Source organism: Salvelinus namaycush, chromosome 25 (genome assembly GCF_016432855.1).
Source record: "Salvelinus namaycush isolate Seneca chromosome 25, SaNama_1.0, whole genome shotgun sequence".
In the NCBI taxonomy this organism is placed as follows: domain Eukaryota; kingdom Metazoa; phylum Chordata; class Actinopteri; order Salmoniformes; family Salmonidae; genus Salvelinus; species Salvelinus namaycush.
The window spans coordinates 30,958,185-30,977,573 of NC_052331.1; the positions used below are offsets into that span (position 1 = coordinate 30,958,185).

At 41.7% G+C, this 19,389-nt stretch overlaps 1 protein-coding gene across 2 annotated transcripts in view; it reads right to left on the reverse strand.

Annotated features, from left to right (window-relative positions):
• The window catches only part of LOC120020472 (SPRY domain-containing SOCS box protein 4-like), a 126,782-nt gene that overhangs the window by 67,346 nt on the left and 40,047 nt on the right, over positions 1–19,389 (reverse strand). For both annotated transcript variants that reach the window (XM_038964170.1, XM_038964172.1), the window contains exon 2: positions 17,221–17,309. The gene's annotated coding sequence lies outside the window, so the exon portion shown is untranslated. The remainder of the gene's footprint in view (positions 1–17,220; positions 17,310–19,389) is intronic.

Consider the following 19,389-nt stretch of genomic DNA (forward strand, 5'->3'; position numbering starts at 1 on the left):
TTGTGCACCACTCTATGGGACTCCCGGTCACGGCCGGTTGTGACACTGCCTGGGATCAAACCCGGGTCTGTAGTGACACCTCAAGCACTGCGACGCAGTGCCTTAGACCGCTGCTCCACTCGGGAGAGCATCTTATAATAACTAATTTAAATATGTAACGCCTCAAAACCGTCATCACGTGCGCATTATACGGCTTTGTTTACAAACTGTAAGATAGCTCAAGCTAACTAAACCCTTTTCATCTGTGTTGTGACTTTTAGCTAGCTAGCTACTGTACTTACCAGCATGGCAGAAAAAGCACACGTTGTGACTGGATGCCATAAAGTTTATTTAAAGTTACACTATTTTCCGAAGAATTTGACAGCAGTGGCTGCTTTTCATTTCAGGCTGCACTGAAAATTACGATCATGTAAGTGCAGTGCACATTTAGAGCAAAGTTGCTTTATCAACTGGTGAGGACATTCGATAGGTCTTGCCAGGAAGCTAAACCTGAAGACGGATGCTGTGCCATCATTAACAGTGGGTCTTGCAAGGGCTGACCATAACATAAGTATCAGAGTTTGATGAGTCTGACTCGGTGGCTGTGGCTGGAACTGTGGCTGTTTTGACTTGTGAACGATATATTTTCAGTAACACACCTGATAAGTCACTACGACGCCAGAATTGTCAGTGCAGCATTTAGGGTGATACGGCCTCCGCAGAAGTCAGGGCATTCATACTTCTTGAGCTTCACAGAGCAGTTGTGAAGAAAGTTGTCAAGGAAGTGTGTGTTTATACTGGACCTCCCACCCCCACCTACCATCAACCAATCACGTCAATGCGAAGCTATACGGAGCCTCCGCATGGTTACAACATTTGGGTGGCGCACAGCGATGCGGTACAGAGCTCAATTTGGCCTCCGCATGCCTCTGGAGGATCCGCAATTGCATCGCACAATCCATATGGAGCCTCCGACCACATTTTCAGATCAAGCAAAAATTGGCTTTCAGCCCCCTACGTTGAGTCTGAGTACTGCCAGCACACAGCCGACACGCAGGAATGTTGACCATAAAAGGAGTTTGTTGGGTATTATTATCACACTTTCCATCTCCTTTTGTCTTTCCACTATCATCAAGCTGTAATGATAGACATTTTAGGAAATTCAACATCTACTCTGTCTGCACAGCTTCCCAGGCAAACACACCAGCAGCAATGCTGTGATACAAAATCAGTTTTCCCAAGGCAAAGAAGACGGGATATGCTGTGAAGCCTGTGACAAGACCCAACATACTGTAATTCATATTGGTTGACCTGTCATATATTGCTTGTCTGTTTTTTGCTCTTGGAGCGCATTGAGAATCTATGAAAAGCGCTATATAAATGTGATAAACTATTATTTTTATAGTTATTTCAAATCAATTACGCATTTCAGGCACATCAAATTTCAAAATACAAACATTGAAAAGTTTCACAAATAAGTGCACAACCAAATATTGCATATTTGAAATTGAGTACTTCAAAAATACATCGTAGAATGAGTAGATCACTACATCAATAAATTGATAGCATCATAACTCAGAACAGTAAATAAAATAAATTAAAATTCACTCCACATTTAACAAACATTTCCCTTTTCAAAAACATCACAGGCTACGTAGAAAGGCTCCTGGATCTCCTCCCCAGCGAGGTCACCCTTGATCCAGCACCGTATGTGGGGAAGCTGTGCGTGCTGTCCATCACAGGACCCCTGTCTGCCCAGTGTGACAGGCCTGACAAGGAGGAGGCCACAGCTGGATTTGTCTCCCGCTTTAATCTTGGGGAAGACTGAAGCCAAGTGAGTGACTGAAGCCAAGTGGGTGACTGAAGCCAAGTGGGTGACTGAAGCCAAGTGGGTGACTGAAGCCAAGTGGGTGACTGAAGCCAAGTGAGTGGGTGACTGAAGCCTGCTTGATTGATGCGGGGTACCTGGGTCCCCTTCCTCTGCAGCTCCCCTCCCCATCAATCTCTGTAGTTGGCTGCAATACCTAAAGTCTGAGTAATTCACTTTTACTTTATATCAAATTTTGTTACTTTGTATTGTTATTTTCAAGCATTCTGATGGGAGATGAGTGGCTCAAAATGCTTTTTTTTATCATATGTCTCGTCATGAGTGTTCATGTTGATAAATATTTGTCTATGCTGGCCTAATGTAAATGATCAAATAAATGTCTGATAAATACATAATTCTGAACATATTGTCATTGATGATGCTAATGCAGAGGCACCAATACATTTTCTAGTACACTTTTGTTATGCTGTTTTCATGTATATTCCCTTATGTCTAAGCTGACTCAGAGTTCATTCATTATGGTGAAGTGTATCAGTGAACTGTATTCTGTAATTAGTTACAGAACAATAGAAATGTAATTGTGTATTGCTGCTGTTTGTCTCATGTCCAACAGTCTTTGATCCGCTCTGTTGACCATGAGAGCATTTTGCAGAGAAAAAGGGCTGAGGTATACTATTTAGGCTCGGAATGACATGTAGCCCATTGTTTACCTGGTTATCAATTGATGTGGCTCATTGTTACCTTGTTACCTGGCAACGACCACAAGGGTGTTTCAAAGAGCTGTCAGTCAAGGTGAGCTCATGAATATAGGCTCCCTGCCCATTCAGCCTGTTTTGTCAGGCTTCCTGATAGTTAGAGATGATAGAAAAGGTACAAGTTATTCAATTCTGAGAATTGTAATAGCATAAAAATATGATGGCTGATTTCTTTAGTCATTCAAAGGCTATTTTTACTTGGGCAATGACTGTGCAAAACCTCTAATACTTAATACATTAATGTGAAAACCTTCCCAATATTGAGTTGTACCTCCTTTTGCCCTCAGAACAGACTATATTCGTTGGGGCATGGACTCTACAAGGTGTCAAAAGCATTCCACAGGGATGCTGGTGGCCCATGTTGACTCCAATGCTACCCAGAGCTGTGTCAAGTTGGCTGGATGTCCTTTGGGTGGTGGACCATTCTTGATACACACGGGAAACTGTTGAAAAACCCAGCAGGGTTGCAGTTCTTGACACAAACCGATGCGCCTGGCATCCTTCAAAGGGCACTTACGTTTTTTTTGTCTTGTCCATTCACCCTCTGAATGGCACACATACACAATCCATGTCTCAATTGTCTCAAGGCAAAACAATTATTCTTTAACCAGTCTTCTCCCCTTCCTATTTTTTACTTAACCAACAATGAAGTTAGGAAAAATACATGTTAAGGGCTTGTAAGTAAGTAAGCATTTCACTGTAAGGTCTACACCTGCTGTATTTGGCGTATGTGACAAATAACATTTGATTTAATCTACACTGATTGAAGTGGATTTAACAAGTGACCTCAATAAAAAAAATCATAGCTTTCACCTGGATTCACCTGGTCAGTCTATGTCAATGTTTTGTACACTCAGTGTATATTTCAGAATCTAGACGTACTCCATGTTAGAGCATTCTATAAAGGCGGCCGCATGCTTTCCAGACTAAACAGTTTGGAAGAGTTTGTGCATACAGAACATTCAGAAAGTATACAGAGCCCTTCACTTTTTCCACATTTTGTAACGTTACAGCCTTATTCTAAAATTGATTCAATTGTTTTCCCCCCTCATCAATCTACACACAATACCCCATAACGACATAGCAAAAACGGGTTTTTAGACATTTTTGTAAATGTATTTACATAAGGATTCAGAGCCTTTACGCAGTACTTTGTTGAAGCTCCTTTGCAGCGATTACAGCCTCAAATCTTCTTGGGTATGATGCTACAAGCTTGGCACACCTGTATTTGGGGAGTTTCTCCCATTCTTCTCTGCAGATCCTCTCAAGCTCTGTCAGGTTGGATGGGGAGCGTCGCTGCACAGCTATTTTCAGGTCAATCCAGAGATGTTTGACGGGGTTTGGCTGGGCCACTAAAGGACATTCAGAGACTTGTCCCAAAGCATAGGGTCGTTGTCCTGTTGGAAGGTAAACCTTCTTCCCCAGTCTGAGGTCCTGAGCGCTCTGTTTTCATCAAGGCTCTCAGCATCCTAAATGAGATGCTCAAATTCACTAGTGCAAAATGTCAATTGGCTATATTAAAACTGTTTAATTTGATCCTGAGTGTAGGTTATTTCCCTGACATCTGGAATCAAGGACTCATAACCCCAATCTTTAAGAACGGAGACAAATTTGACCCAAACAATTACAGAAGCATTTGTGTAAACAGTAACCTGGGGAAGGTTTTCTGTAGTATTATAAATGTAAGAGTTCTAAACTTCCTTAAAAAGCACAATGTCTTGAGTAAAAGCCAAATTGGATTTATACCAAAACGTCGCACGACTGATCATATTTACACCCTGATAGATAAACATGTCCACCAAAACTTTACCAAAATATACGCTTTATTTATCGACTCCCAAAAAGCATTTGATTATATTTGGCATACAGGACTGTTCTACAAAGTCCTTGAAAGTGGTATAGGGGGTAAAACATATGACATAATTAAATCAATGGCAATATGTGCAGCATTACAATTGTCAAGAAAATAACAGAATTCTTTAACCTCTAACGCCTCACAAACCCGGATCCGGGATCCCCCCCATCAAAAAAGCTGACTAGCATAGCCTAGCCTAAAGCCACAGGGATATCATATAATAAAATGTTCATGAAATCACAAGTCCAAGACACCAAATGAAAGATACACATCTTGTGAATCCAGCCATCATTTCTGATTTTTAAAATGTTTTACAGGGAAGACACAATATGTAAATCTATTAGCTAACCACGTTAGCAAAAGACACCACTTTTTTTACTCCACCATTTTTTTACTGCATCAGTAGCTATCACAAATTCGACCAAATAAAGATATAAATAGCCACTAACCAAGAAACAACTTCATCAGATGACAGTCTGATAACATATTTATTGTATAGCATATGTTTCGTTAGAAAAATGTGCATATTTCAGGTATAAATCATAGTTTACCATTGCAGCCACCATCACAACTCTCACCAAAGCAACTAGAATAACTACAGAGACCATCGTGTATTACCTAATTACTCATCATAAAACATTTCTTAAAAATACACAGCGTACAGCAAATGAAAGACAAAGATCTTGTGAATCCAGCCAATATTTCAGATTTTCTAAGTGTTTTACAGCGAAAACACAATATAGCGTTATATTAGCTTACCACAATAGCAAACATCACAACAGCATTGATTCAAGCCAAAAATAGCGATAACGTATAAACCACCAAAATATATAAATTTTTTCACTAACCTTCTCAGAATTCTTCAGATGACAGTCCTATAACATCATATTACACAATGCATATAGAGTTTGTTCGAAAATGTGCATATTTAGCGGCACAAATCGTGGTTATACAATGAGAAAAGTAGCAAAGCTGCAAAGAAAATGTCAGGAGAAATCTTTGGAGAGGCACCTATTCTAATCAGTAACTAATCCAAAACTTGACAAAAAAATACAGGTTGGACAGCAAATGAAAGACAAATTAGTTCTTAATGCAATCGCTGTGTTACATTTTTTTAATTAACGTTACTACAACATACAGCGTGCGTTAAAGCGAGGCTACACTGAAATTAATGGCGGCTTATGCATGTAACATTTTTCAACAGAACAACGAATTATCAGCATAAATAGTTCTTACTTTTTGATGAACTCCCATCAGAATCTTGGGAAAGGTGTCCTTTGTCCAAAATAATCGTTGCTCGGTTGTAGAATGTCCTCTTCAACGTTGCAATTAGCAGTAAACATTAGGCATGTGGTCCAGACATCACCAACTCCCTAGAACGCAACACTAATACATATCCGAAAAATCGCAATATACTGACATAAACTGATATAATTCGGTTTAAAATAACAACATTATGATGTCTTTAACACCTATATCGAATAAAAACACAGCCGGATATTTCTAAGAGTTATAACCGAAGGTTCTAGCACGATATGCCAAGCTCCTTTCTGCGTCAGAGCGAAGAGGGAAAAGAACGCACACCTCCTTGCCAAGCCATTTAAAACCTTTCAGATCTGCCTAGAGACTCCATTTCAAGACTCACTATTCGCTAACAACCAGGGGAAGGCGTATGCAGTGCATCTCAACCAATAGAAGACAGGCAGATTTATAAACAGATCTGAGAACAGCTTGCAAAATGTTGCATTCTCACATCCACATAGGAAAATTGCTCTAAGTCCAGTTCTGTTTCACTCACAGATATAATTCAAACGGTTTTAGAAACTAGAGAGTGTTTTCTATCCAATAGTAATAATAATATGCATATTGTACGAGCAAGAATTGAGTACGAGGCAGTTTAATTTGGGAACGTAATTATTACAAAGTGCTAACAGCACCCCCTAATGACAAGAAGTTAACCAGGGGCGGGGCCTTCGCCAGGGTTGCAATCTGAGCCAACCTGATGCTCTGTATTTCTGCTCTGTTTGTCTTTCCCTCCGGACTAGTCTCCCAGTCCCTGCAGCTAAAAAACATTCCCACAGCATGATGCTGCCACCACTGTGCTTCACCGTAGGGATGGTATTCACCAGGTGTGGAGCGGTGCCTGGTTTCCTCCAGAGGTGACGCTTGCCATTCTGGCCAAGAGTTCAATCTTGGTTTTATCAGACCAGAGAATTTTATTTATCACGGTCAGAGTCCTGTAGATGCCTTTTGGCAAGCTCCAAGCAGGCTGTCATGTACCTTTTACTGAGGAGTGGCTTCCATCTGGCCACTCTACCATAAAGGCCTGATTGGTGGAGTGCTGCAGAGATGGTTGTCCTTCTGGAAGGTTCTACCATCCCCACAGAGAAACTCTGGAACTCTGTCAGAGTGACCATCGGGTTCTCAGTCACCTCCCTGACCAAGGCCCTTCTCCCCCAGTTTGGCCAGGATTGTTGGTGGTTGCAAACTTCTTCCATTTAAGAATGATGGAGGCCACTGTGTTCTTGGGGACCTTCAATGCTGCAGAAATGTTTTGGTACGCTTCCCCAGATCTGTGCCGTGACACAATTCTGTCTCAGAGCTCCACGGACAATTCCTTTGACCAATATGGCTTGGTTTTTGCTCTAACATATATACACAGTTGACAGTGTATATAGACAGGTGTGTGCCTTTCCAAATCCTGTCCAATCAATTTAATTTACCACAGGTGAACTCCAATCAAGTTGTAGAAACATCAAGGATGATCAATGGAAACAGGATGCACCTGAGCTCAATTTAGAGTTTCATAGCAAAGGGTCTGAATACTTATGTAAGTAAGGTACATATTTTTGGGGGGGCAAACATTTATAAAAACCTGTTTTCGCTTTGTGATTATGGGGTATTGTGTGTAGATTGAGGATATTATTATTTATTTTTTAAACAATTTTAGAATAAGGCTGTAAAGCAACAAATTGTGGAAAAGGTGAAGGGGTCTGAATACTTTCCGAATGCACTGTACAGGTCTAAAAAGGGCATAAAATGGCCCATTTCATCATGATTTTCTCAATTGTTTGTGATACAAATGTAAGAGCATGTCAAACATCCTTCCTCCCAACAAAGTTAGTATGTGAGATACTCTGAATATTTATGGCATGGAATCGCCAATTTCTGATACTCACTATAATGCTTTAAAGGTCTATAGCACTAAGGGGAATGTTATTAATGTTACAGTGATGAAATATCTCATCGCCGACACCCACACAAAGTACATTCATTTATTTTTCACAAACACACCCGTGGCCACATCCATAAACCTCTCAAGGAGCACGAAAGATTTAGATGGCAGATTCACAGCCCGGGCTGCAGCAAGTAATGACATTTAATATATGGTAGCTTAACATGACAAGCCGCTGCACACCTTACATTTTTCACCCGTTTCTGTTCAAGCAAGCATAGACTGAATGTCTTCTGTGTTCTGAAAGGAGGATGAAATAGTTTGAATGCTAAATAAATGTAAAAAATATATATTAAAAACTCTGACACATTCATACATGAATAAACTCATAAAAGGGTACAACACACATGCCTAACATGCCTATGTTAGGGACGTCACATTGCTTGCTTTGCCCATACCACTTCCTACCAATTCGGCCAATACCTGGCTGGAACTGGGGACCTCTGCTTTGCTAACACATGTGACCGCCCTCCTTGACAACGTTCCAACCATTTGAGCCACCTGAAAGGTACCAGTTGGATGGCTCTCCATCTGCGACATTTCAAGCTAGCTGTGGAGTGAGCTTACAGTGTGTGTTCTTAACTCTGTTACACACATACACAGGCCTACCAAACCAAAACGCAGATGGGACACTTGACTCCATAAAAAGCTCTCTTCTCCCAAGCATAATGTTAGCCAGCGGTCAGGGACTTCTCAGATAAAAAACACAGATAAACAATAGAGACTAACACTGCATGTGCCAGAGAATCCCCCCACAACCTCTCTACTGCTCTCTAATCACCTTCTCACCCTGAAAGAGAAGGGGAGAGAGTGAGAGACACAGAGGAGGAGAGAGGGAGGGATAACAAGCCAAGCGAGAGGTCAGCAGCTGACAAAAGAAAAGGGATGAAGTCAGAATGAAGCCGTGCTGTCTAACCCATGGGGGAACGACTGCGCATGTCTCCATGAGACGCCATCTTAACGGACTTCATTTGGCTTCAATGCGCTATTGGGTTGTCATATAGGAATTAATGGGGTCACGTGATTGATGGCTTTGTCCATTCATATATACAGTCATTGGTCTAACCATCCCAGCAGCACAGCTCAGAGTTCACCCCCTGCCCCTCCAATCTAAACATGGTAGAACAGCAGCAAAATGGGGGGGCGGATAAATTAGTCCCAAAAAAATCTGTTTTAAAAATAGATATCAGGATTCAGGATTAGCTATACTTTTAATGTAAGTAATGGGGGGAAATCCCAGGATGCTAAATGGGAGAATTCCCGACACACATTGAGCGGAAGAGAGTCGTATCTTGTCCAGCTGGGGCCTCTGGGCCATTAAAGACAGGAAAAGACAGGAGAGAGATGAGAGGAAACACAGTGTCTGGGAGAAGCTGGCCAGCCGTGAGAAATCTGCATGGAGGATGCCAAAACACACACACGGTCACACACAGCAACACACACCAACACAGAGGTTTTAATTATAGAGTATATAGATAGAGTGTAACAAACAGTAAACAGTGTCACGCGGTATCATCCTCTCTCAGGGATACATACATAACGTCACTTTCACACAACCCAGCAACTTCCTCTTCACCGTGCTCTCCCTCTTACACACGCGCACTCACACAAGCCACTTACAGAGGTAACAGTAGCGCAACTCCACTCTGTCTCTTGTTCCTGTTCCTCCTCAAAGCCGAAATAAAACAAACCAAAAGAGAAGAGCGGTGACAAAAGCTCTTCCGCTCTCCTTTGTGGAAAGAACTGAAGGAGAAAAAGAAGAGGAGAACAGAAGCAGGTCGAGTCCTGCTGAGGGAAGCCTCTCCCCAGAGAGGTAACCCCCTCTCTTGCCTCCCTGGCAGAAGCTAAGCCATTCGATATCGCTCCTGCCCTCGGCGACTCTTCCTCGCTGCTGTGGCGTCCTTCGCTACGGTGTCCGTCACTATCGAGCACTCCTGTTCTTCGGAGTAAGTTTCAGTTCAGCACACACACAGAGCGAGAGACAGAGACAGAGAGAGAAACGAGGAGGATAAGAGGGAGGGCTGGCTGCCTCATGCTGAAAGCAGATCCCCTCTGATCTCATCAAGCAGGGTTACCGACGGCAACCAGACAGACGGGCAGCTGAGGGGACACGCCCATTTCATTTCCCCCACCCCCATCTGAGCCCAACCCCCTCTGCCAAACAGATAGACACATGGCACACACATACTAAATATATGTACAAACTGATAGAATACCACACATCTACAAGCATATAGCCTAAATTAATACATAGTGCACAATATTTTTTTTTAAACATACTAATATGGCATATACAATCAATACAAACACACATTTGACACACATAGAATCTAAACACACATTTGCACATACAATGTAACACCAACATACATTGCATACACACATACAGCTGTCTACAGTATAGACACGTATAGCTTTCATTATTTTAGTTTTACAGTTTTTTCCTGTCATATCAGACAGATTCAATGAGGTGGTGGTGATGGTACACAATTGCCCCCTTTCATTCTAGCCGTCCCAGCTCGGCCTACTACCATGTAGCTAGGTAATTGGGAAGTGCGTAGCACTGTAGAAACACACCCTCGCCACAATCAACTGAGCCAGACCTAATTCTAACCCAATTTATCTTTCCCCCACATATATACCATGGCTGGGAATTGCCAGGGACCTCACGATACCATATTATCACAATACTTAGGTGCCGATACGCAGTGGCAGATTTAGGCATAGGCGACATGCGCAGCCACCCGGGGCGGCATAAGGTTGACCTCAGGTCTCCCCACTGGAAGCCTGAGGTCGGGGGAGCGGGGGAATCTATCAAATAGCGCACCTCTAACTTTGTACAGTACTAATGCAATTAGTTGTGCAATTCAGTTTGTGTGTTTCTTGTTTGAAGTGCAATAGTGTAATAATCAGGTTCTCTTCTGTATAAGTGTGTTATTCTTATTGTGTATTTGTGTGATATAGGATTTGTGCAATTTATTTTCATTAGCAATAGGGTAATAGTGTAATAATTCGATTCTCTTTTTAATTTGTATTTATATACTACAATTTGTTTATATTTGTCTTTGTTACTTCTTTTTGATATTTATGAGTGGGGGGTGGGCGAAGGGGGGTTCTCCCAGGGAGCCATACAAGCTAGAACCACCACTGGATACGATACTCATGATTCTATATGTATGGTGATTCGATTGCTATTTTACTGCGATTTGATGTTCCAAACATGTCGCTCACTATATGTCTGCTGCAGAGACAAGAGAGGGGATGAGAAAATTAGTTTTGATCATTCACGCAAATAAAAGTTCTGAAACCATGTTGGCTCATTACTAAAAAAAGGAGAACAAGCTATAGGATGAAAAATACCACCTTATCATAATATACATAACCAATGCTTTTATGTGTGTTTCAGGATTCTGTTTTCATCTCCTCCCTCCTGAGCCCTGGCATTAATTGCCTCCTTGTTTTCCGCTCCAGAGCTTTTTAACACTTGGGACGCCACATGAGGTCCAGGGACTTGGGGTGTGTGTGTGGGTGTGTGTGGTTATCTGCAGGACAAAGGGCCCCTCCCTTTCTCCCCATAGAGAGAATAGGGGCCAAGGGCCCCCCATCTGAGCAGCTTCTGACAATGGAGGGGCCAGAGGGCAAAAGTGTGTGTGTTTGTATGTGTGAACCACCTCCTGCCAACAAACGAGTCGTAGACAAAGCCTCCCAACTGTCCACACAAGGCCCAAGGGAGTGAGAAAGTGAGGGGAAGGGGGATGGATGATTGAGACAAAGAACTAAAACCTTGGTACTTGAGCCCTAAGGGTAAGGGTAGAGGATGATGGAGAGAAGGCGGGGGAAGAGGGGGCGGTGGAGAAAAGAGCTATGCTCATTTGGCAGTCATCAAAGTGACCGTGGACGGATGGCAAACAAACAAATAAAGGAAAGGATCAGTTTGCAGAAGGGGATGGTGAAAGGGATGGGGAGGAGAGGGGGAGAGAGGGGGAGGAGTAGCAGATATCCACTGCTTTTGTGCTGAACAGTCAGACCTCATTCCAGACGTGTGGACATAAATAATAGCCAGAATTGACATGGGGGGTGGGGGAGGGGGGACAACAACTTTGGACACGAAACAGTCCAACTCCGCCTCTTTCTCAATTTTCAAACAGAAATAGGGTGCATCTTTGGTGGTTCATCGATGTGTCATTCGAATTAGCTAGTTTGTTAGGTAAGCGAGCCAGCCACTTGCTAAGCGGGCCACTTGCTAAGCGGGCCACTTGCTAAGCGGGCCACTTGCTAAGCGGGCCACTTGCTAAGCGGGCCACTTGCTAAGCGGGCCACTTGCTAAGCGGGCCACTTGCTAACTCCTCCAGTATGTGTTCATGCCATTTCACTGGATTTGTTTTTGGATGGAAGATGTAGAGATTGTTAAGAAATTACGCATCTGTAGCCAAATATCTTATTCATCCATTTGTTTTTAAGAATTAAATTACGATGTATTGATCAGTTACAGTGTTTAAAAAGGTGGATTTCTGGTAAGGATAAAATATTTATGCTCATTCTCACATTTGTGACACACAAATGGGTGTTGTAAAGTTTTCCACTACACATACAATTGAAAAACTGATTATAAGTTAACATCAAATTAGAGTGCTTGAACCTCAATCTCCATGTCACCCACACGGACCTGCAACCTTCATTCTGGCTTAGAAGTTACAACCTCCTACACACACTACCTGGGGGGGGGGGGGGGGGGGGGGCTTTATTTCCTACCTCTATTCTCTCTGCAAACTTTTCTTTTCACATTTAGCAGCTGGCATTCTCTCGAAAGTGAGTCAATTATTTTTCACTGAGATTAAATCCTTTTAAACATTGCTGGGCAAAGAGAGGACAGTAGGTGACGACTTTTTCTCTGACTATCTTAAACTGACAGATTTATATTGTAATATTTTTATTATGCTAATTAGATTTCAGCGGGTGTGTGGACATTGACTCTAGGGGGTTAAAGTCGTTATTTTAAATACGGTTTAACCGGAGGTGCACACAAGACGCTATTTACCTCAATTTTTGAAAATTAATATTCTTATTTTACTTACTCAAACAAAAAAACTAATGTGGTATATTGGTTAATAAAAAGTATTTTAACCACAATATTACTGATGAGACCAACATTGTCACCTTCCCCTTTAAGGGCAGTAGATTACCGTAGTAGCATGACTAGTCATGTTTGTGCCTGTGAGATTGAGTCTGACTAGACGTCTTCTCTTCCCTAGCAGTAGAAACTCAAAACATAGAAAAACAACCTAGCTTGTGAACAAAACAATGTAAATAGCCAAGAAACACAAGGACAAAGTCTCACTTCAGTAGACCTTCGTTTCAAGTACAGTACCAGTCAAAACTTTGGACACACTTACTCATTCAAGGGTTTTACCTTTATTTTTACTATTTTCTACATTGTAGAATAATAGTGAAGACATCAAAACTATGAAATTACATATTTGTCCGTGTCTCTTGACAGCTTTGCACACTCTTGGCATTCTCTCAACCAGCTTCATGAGACAGTCACCAGGAATGCTTAATTTGTGGAATTTCTTTCCTTAATGCGTTTGAGCCAATCAGTTGTGTTGAGACAAGGTAGGGTTGGTATACAGAAGATAGCCCTATTTGATAAAAGACCAAGTCCATATTATGGCAAGAACAGCTCAAATAAGCAAATAGAAACGACAGTCCATCATTACTTTAAGACATGAAGGTCAGTCAATGCCGAAAATTTCAAGAACTTTGAAAGTTTCTTCAAGTGCAGTCGCAAAAACCATCAAGCGCTGTGATGAAACTGGCTCTCATGAGGACCGCCACAGGAAAGGAAGACCCAGAGTAACCTCTGCTGCAGAGGATAAGTTCATTAGAGTTAACTGCACCTCAGATTGCAGCCCAAATAAATGCTTCAGAGTTCAAGTAACAGATACAGCTCACCATCAACTGTTCAGAGGAGACTGTGTAAATCAGGCCTTCGTGGTCGAATTACTGCAAAGAAACCACTACTAAAAGGACACCAATAAAGAGAGACTTGCTTGGGCCAAGAAACACGAGCAACGGACATTAGACTGGTGGAAATCTGTCCTTTGGTCTGATGAATCCAAATTTTATATTTTTGGTTCCAACCGCCGTGTCCTTGTGAGAAGCAGAGTAGGTGAACGGATGATCTCCGCATGTGTGGTTCCCACCATGAAGCATTGAGGAGGTGGCGTTACCGTGTGGGGGTGCTTTGCTCGTGACACCATCTGATTTATTTAGAATTCATGGCACACTTAATCAGCATGGCTACCAAAGCATGTTGCAGCGATATGCCATCCCATCTGGTTTGCGCTTAGTGGGACTATAATTTGTTCTTCAACAGGACAATGATCCAACACACCTCCAGGCTGGATATGGGCTTTTTGACCAAAAAGGAGAGTGATGGAGTGCTGCATCAGATGACCTAGCCACCCCAATCTCCCGACCTCAACCCAATTGAAATGGGTTGGGATGAGATGACTGCAGAGTGAAAGAAAAGCAGCCAACAAGTACTCAGCATATGTGGGAACTCTTTCAAGACTGTTGGAAAATCCTTCCAGGTGAAGCTCGTTGAGAGAATGCCAAGAGTGTGCAATATTGTCATCAAGGCAAAGGGTGGCTACTTAGAAGAATTTCAAATATATTTAGATTTGATCAACACTTTTTAGGTTACTACATGATTCCATATGTGTTATTTCATAGTTTGTGTCGTCACTATTATTCTACAATGTAGAAAATAGTCAAAATAAAGAAAAACCCTTGAATGAGTAGGTATGTTCTAACTTTTCACTGGTACTGTATTATATTAGTGCCTTCGGAAAGTATTCAGACCCCTTGACTTTTTTCACATTTTGTTCCATTCTTATTCTAAAATTGATAAAAGCGTCCCCCCCTCATTCTACACACAATACCCCATAATGACAAAGCGAATACAGGTTTTTAGAACATTTGGGGAGTATTTGTATTTGGGGAGTTTCTCCCATTCTTCTCTGCAGATCCTCTCAAGCTCTGTCAGGTTAGATAGTGAGAGTTGCTGTACAGATATTTTCAGGTCTCTCCAGGGATGTTCGATCGGGTTCAAGTCCAGGCTCTGGTTAGGCCACTCAAGGACATTCTGAGACTTGTCCCAAAGCCACTCCTGCATTGTCTTGGCTGTGTGCTTAGGGTTGTTGTCCTGTTGGAAGGTGAACCTTCACCCCATAAAGGGCCTGATCGCTCTGGAGCAGGCTTTCATCGACGATCTCTCTGTACTTGGCTCCGTTCATCTTTCCCTCGATCCTGACTAGTCTCCCAGTCTCTGCCGCTGAAAAACATGCTGCCACCACCATGCTTCACCGTAGGGATGGTGCCAGGTTTCATCCAGATGTGATGCTTGGCATTCAGGCCAAAGAGTTCAATCTTGGTTTCATCAGACCAGAGAATCTTGTTTCTCATGGTCTGAGAGTCTTTAGGTGCCTTTCGGCAAACTCCAACCGGGCTGTCATGTGCCTTTTACTGAAGAGTGGCTTCCGTCTGGCCACTAACATAAAGGCCTGATTGGTGGAGTGCTGCAAAGATGGTTGTCCTTCTGGAAAGTTCTCCCATTTCCACAAAGGAACTCCGGAGCTCTGTCAGAGTGACCATCGGTTTCTTGGTCACGTCCCTGACCAAGTGCAGCTGAGCTCAATTTCAAGTATCATAGCAAAGGGTCTGAATACTTAAGTAAATAAGGTATTTATGTTTTTTATGTTTAATACATTTGGTAAAATTTCTAAAAACTTGTTTTCACTGTCATTATGGGGTATTGTGTGTAGATTGATGAGGAATATTTTTTTTAATCCATTTTTGAATAACTCTGTAACGTAACATTTGGAAAAAGTCAAGGGGTCTGAATACTTTCCGAAGGCACTGTGTATATATAGTGCATTTGGAAATTATTTAGACCCCTTGACTTTTGAGATCTTGTTACGTAGATTATTCCAAAATTGATTAAAAAGTTTTCCCCCTTCATCAATCTACACACACACAAACACCCCATAATGACGAAGCAGAAACAGTTTAGAAATATGTTTTAACAAACACTGGTTCCGAGAAGGCAGCACACATACAGACAATACCAAGCCACTACTACAGCGGCCACTGCTAACAGACTACATAGACAAGCCCAATAGGGAGTGACAATATTATTGGGTACCAAAGGGACGGCAGGTAGCATAGTGGTTAGAGCGCTAGGCCAGTAACCGAAAGGTTGCTGGATCAAATCCCTGAATTGACAAGGTAAAAATCTGTCGTTCTGCCCACTGGATGTCGATTATGGCAGCCTCCTGAACCTCTCTGATTCAGAGTTGTTGGGTTAAATGCCGAAGACACATTCCAGTTGAATGCATTCAGTTGTATCCCCCTTTCCCTAATATGTTGAGTCATCAAAGTAATCCTATCTATTCTACAGTATACGTATCCATCTGTAAAGTGAGTGTCTATGAGAGTGACTGTATCTGTGTGGATGTTTGCTGCCAGGGGAGAACAGGGCAGGTAACTCAAGTCCAAAGCCAGGGATGGTGGCGAGTGAATGAGAGAGAGAGAGATGAAGGGAGTGAGAGAGGAAGAATGGCAGGGAACAGCATTGCTGCCTAGCCTCTCTGAAATATTCAGGGCCGAGTCACTGGACAGGGGCACGGTGCTATCAGGTTTCACCCTACTACATTCACCAGGTTTAGGAGGCTTACAGTGAGCAGGCACTATGGCACTGTGTGTGTGTTATCCACTCAAGTGTGTATATGCCCACTAAGCACTGTCCCAGGTACATTATTTACCTGGCTTATCAGGGTCAATGCAAATAATCAAATGGGCAGCTGACAACACCATGCTAGTGGAGAGCTTGTGTCATACATGCTGCTATTGACCTAGTTTCACTGTGTGTGCATTTCTATATAAGCCAACCTATTGAAAGAGAAGACTTAGCAGTAACCCAAACCCTTAGGGATCTATGAAATAATCTAAAGGGCTTTTTACACTACTGATCAGGACCGAGGCGAGCCATAGTGTACTGAGCTGGCCTGGTTATGTATCCATCCATCCACATTCTTATTGACCTTAACATGATGCTTATTGTGGGCAATGTAAAAGTATACTATCTGAACCAGCCAGCTTGGATCGACACAATCGGCAGGTAACCTAGTGGTTAGAGCGTTGGGCCAGTAACCGAAAGGTTGCTTGATCGAATCCCCAAGCTGACAAGGTAAAAATCTGTTGTTCTACCCCTGAACAAGGCAGTTAACCCACTGTGCCCCGGTAGGCCGTCATTGTAAATAAGAATTTGTTCTTAACTGACCTGCCTAGTTAAATAAATGTTAAATAAAAATAAAAAATTTAAAAAGTGTGAAAAGATTATTGAGGACTGGAGATGCCTACCCCTGAGTACAGTCTGCTATACACTTAGAATAATCACCAATTAGTTAGTCGCTCAAACCATGGGACAGAAACATTCACATACTAACAATACACTTCCGAATCAATTGGTCAGGCAAGAATCAAACAAGATAGAGGAATGTGTTACCTGTTGGTTCTTAGGAAAGCCACATCTACAGTCTGTAGGTGAGACTCAGGTTTCAAAGTTGAAAGATCAGTCCAATGTGTGATGTGATTCTGCAACAGAAACAAGAGAGAGATATTGAGTTATCAAGGAAACTACACAGAAAATAACACAGGAAATATTTAAGCAATAAGGCACGAGGGGGTGTGGTATACACTACCGGTCAAAAGTTTAAGAACACCTACTCATTCAAGGGTTTTTCTTTCATCAAGGCAAAGGGTGGCTATATGAAGAACCTCAAATATAAAATATTTTGATTTGTTTAACACTTTGTTGGTTACTACATGATTCCATATGTGTAATTTCATAGTTGATGTCTTCACTATTATTCTACAATGTAGAAAATAATGAAAATGAAGAAAAACCCTTGAATGAGTAGGTGTTCTAAAACTTTTGACCGGTAGTGTATAGCCAATATACCACGGCTAAGGGCTGTTATTATGCACAACGCAACGGAGTACCTGGATACAGCCCCTAGCCGTGGAACATTGGCCATATACCACAAACCCCCGAGGTGCCTTATTGCTATTATAAACTGGTTACCAACGTAATTAGAGCAGTAAAAATACATGTTTTGCCATACCCATGGTATACCCTGATATACCACGGTTGTCAGCCAATCAGCATTCAGGACTCGAACCACCCAGTTTATAATGTAAGTTAAGTGTGTGAAGAAAACAAGGCCAATGTGAACTTCAGAAGGTATTGCTCTTGGTGGAGGTTTCCCCTTAGGCACATATCTAGGATCAGCTTACCTGAATCCTAATCTTAACCTTTAACTTCTTGTCAATATGGGGGCGCTGTTTCCACTTTGGAAAAAATCGTGCCCAAATTAAACTGCCTCGTACTCTATTCTAGATCGTACAATATGCATATTATTATTACTATTGGATAGAAAACACTCTAGTTTCTAAAACTGTTTGAATTATATCTGTGAGTAAAACAGAACTCATTTTGCAGCAAACTTCCAGACAGGAAGTGAAAAATCTGAAAACGATGCTCTGTTCCAGGGCCTGCCTATTGAATTGCCTTATATTTATGGATATGCATGCACTGCATACGCCTTCCACTAGATGTCAACAGGCAGTGGAAGGTGGAATGGGGTGTCTAGCTTGATCTGAGGTCGAACAAGAGCTCTTGGAATGACGTGTCCAGAATTTCATTTCTCTACCTAGGCGCGGGAAGCACCTCCATATTGTCTTATGATAAGCGTTCGGTATACACGGCTAATATCTCCGGCTTTGTTTTTATTTGATACATATTAGAAAAACATCATAAAGTAGTTTTTTTCAACCGAGTTTCATCAGTTTATTCAACGTTTAATGGGACTTTTGGAGTTTTCCGTTCTCTGCGTCGAGAGAAATTGGGAACGTCATCATCATTGGCTAGCCTTGTGGAGCGAATTCGACAGGAGAGAAGGACATTCTAAATCCAAACAACGATTTATTCTGGACCTAGGACTCCTTGTACAAGATTCTGATGGAAGCTCAGCAAAAGTAAGAACAATTTATGATGTTATTTCGTATTTCTGTGGAAAATGTTGAGTCCTATTATCCGCGTTTTGGCGGGTGCTGTCTCGCTATAACGTAAGCCGTTTGTTATGGTAAAGTTATTTTTAAAAATCTAACACGGCGGTTGCATTAAGAACCAGTGTATCTTTCATTTGCTGTCCAACATGTATTTTTTAGTAAAGTTTATGATGAGTTCTTTGGTCAGATTAGGTGAGTGTCCAAACTAGCTCCGGACATTCTGGTGAATCGATGCTACATATTCACAATGTATAACCACAGTTTGCAGCTCTAAATATGCACATTTTCAAACAAAACATAAGTGTATTGTATAACCTGATGTTATAAGACTGTCATCTGATGAAGTTGGTCAAGGTTAGTGATTAATTTTATATATTTTGCTGTTTTTTTGCGATCGCTACCTTTTGCTGCTAATAAATGCATTTGTGTGTTTGGCTATTGTGGTAAGCTAATATAATGCTATATTGTGTTTTCGCTGTAAAACACTTTTTAAAAAAATCGGAAATATTGGCTGGATTCACAAGATGTTTATCTTTCATTTGCTGTACACCATGTATTTTTCATAAATGTTTTATGATGAGTATTTAGGTATTTCACGTTGCTC